This window comes from Schistocerca piceifrons, chromosome 6, assembly GCF_021461385.2.
Source record: "Schistocerca piceifrons isolate TAMUIC-IGC-003096 chromosome 6, iqSchPice1.1, whole genome shotgun sequence".
NCBI classification, from domain to species: domain Eukaryota; kingdom Metazoa; phylum Arthropoda; class Insecta; order Orthoptera; family Acrididae; genus Schistocerca; species Schistocerca piceifrons.
Window position 1 is genome coordinate 318,703,131 of NC_060143.1, and position 2,211 is coordinate 318,705,341.

The window sequence follows — 2,211 nt, forward strand, 5'->3', positions numbered from 1 at the left end:
AACTTTCAAAATCATAAAATTTGTGTAAAAAGAATTGTAGAATTGTATTTACAGGGAAAAAAATACGATGTGAGTGTCGCAGCTTTGGAAGTTCTACGAGGGTTGCAGGACCTCAACAGTGCGGTTCTGATAGCCAGACTGCAGAATAAGTAGCCCAGCCGGTAAACAGGCAGTCACGATGGCGGCAGGACCTCCAGTGACGGTACAGAGGAGAGAGCAGTGCGCGCTTCGTGCTGCTGCTGGGCTGCACGCTACTTGCGTCGCGATCTGCATAGCAGCTGAGGACCAGTCCGGCGAGCTGAAGTGCCACGTGGCGCGGTCGTTGCTCCGCCGGGGCGGGACGGGGTTGCTCCGCGTCCGTAAGCAGATGCACCCCCTCCCGCTGAGAGCTTCACTTTATTCTCTAACAGCCGTGGGAAGTGTGTCCTCCTAGCGCCTGTCCAACGGAAGGGCTGGCTTCCCGATATACTACACGTGGCGGCTACCAGCTTCTTATGAGAACAGCCCTCGAAAATACCGGGTGATCAGAAAGTCAGTACAAATTTGAAAGCTGAATAAATCACGGAATAATGTAGATAGAGAGGTACAAACTGACACACATGCTTGGAATGACATGGGGTTTTATTAGAACCTAAAAAATACGAAAGTTCAAAAAAATGTCCGACAGATGGCGCTTCATCTGATCAGAATAGCAATAATTAGCATAACAAAGTAAGACAAAGCAAAGATGATGTTCTTTACAGGAAATGCTCAATATGTCCACCATCATTGCTCAATAATAGCTGTAGTCGAGGAATAATGTTATGAACAGCATTGTAAAGCATGTCCGGAGTTATGGTGAGGCATTGGCGTCGGATGTTGTCTTTCAGCATCCCTAGAGATGTCGGTCGATCACGATACGCTTGCGACTTCAGGTAACCCCAAAGCCAATAATCGCACGGACTGAGGTCTGGGTACCGTCACTGTACTCTGGACTCTGCGGCTGGTAGCGGCGGAGGTTCGACTCCTCCCTCGCGCGTGGGTGTGTGTGTTTGTCCTTAGGATAATTTAGGGCCGGCCGGGGTGGTCGAGCGGTTCTAGGCGCTACGTTCTGGAACCGCGTGACAGCTACGGTCGCAGGTTCGAATCCTGCCACGGGCATTGATGTGTGTGATGTCCTTAGGTTAGTTAGGCTTAAGTAGTTCTAAGTTCTAGGGGACTGATGACCTCAGAAGGTAAGTACCATAGTTCTCAGAGCCATTTGATCCATTTTTTGAGACTTCTTCAGAAGATATGCCTGCATCTGTAATGTCTAAAAGGGCATGGTCTAGAAATAAAACTAAAACAGTCTCAATAGGCGTAGTCATATTTTAAAAATGCGGTACATAAGTACAAAGTCAACACCAAGACTTAACTTAAGCTTTGGCGTGCGCCTCGTCTCCATGGACGCCGTGGGGTGGGCCTCAGGAGCTCCCGAAAGAACAGATGCCATCTTCATATCGTTTAAGGATAACCGGCTGATGACCTCCTTCAGTGCGGATGCACACGATTTATCTGAAGTCTTACGGGACTCGGTGGATTGTCGGCCGCGAGTGATGGGTATAATGGCAGGGGCAATACGAACGCAGTGTGTGGACTATAGGTTGAGAATGTGGGTCTCACGGGGAGCGTGCCGGCGATAAATCACTGCAGTCGCACTATCCTCTGTGCCCTCGGTGGCTCAGATGGACAGAGCTTCTGCCATGTAAGCATGAGATCCCGGGTTCGAGTCCCGGTCGGGGCACACATTTTCAACTGTGCCCGTTGACTTATATCAACGCCCGTCAGCATCTAATGGTATTGATTTAATTGTAATTTGAAACAAAAACTGGCCTTTTTAGACGTAATATTGCAAAAAAAAAAGCCGAAAGAAAGCTGTAGGCAAGGAACTGGCAAATGCAGATAAAGAAATTCACCGACGCTCTGTTACTTAAGGAGATGAGAATCGATTATTTCCGTAATTATTTAAGAAAGGACGGAACATGCTTTTTGGAGCTATTAAACATCATCAAATCACTCATAACGGAAAAGCGTAAAACATGAGAGAGGCTATAAGCTGCGAGGAAAGGCTGCATTACGTCTCTAGCCACTGGCAGAAGTTGAGGACCACAGATTCAGTGCAGTTGTAGCCCCACAACTATTACCTGAAATAATACCTGAAAGCAGGCCGGAGTGGCCGAGCGGTTAAAGGCG

General features: G+C 48.1%; 1 non-coding gene across 1 annotated transcript; it reads left to right on the plus strand.

Annotated features, from left to right (window-relative positions):
- The first annotated feature begins 1,687 nt into the window (after positions 1-1,687).
- Trnat-ugu lies at positions 1,688-1,762 on the plus strand. Its single transcript has one exon. It is a non-coding gene; the product is annotated as a tRNA-Thr (tRNA).
- Positions 1,763-2,211: the final 449 nt, after the last annotated feature.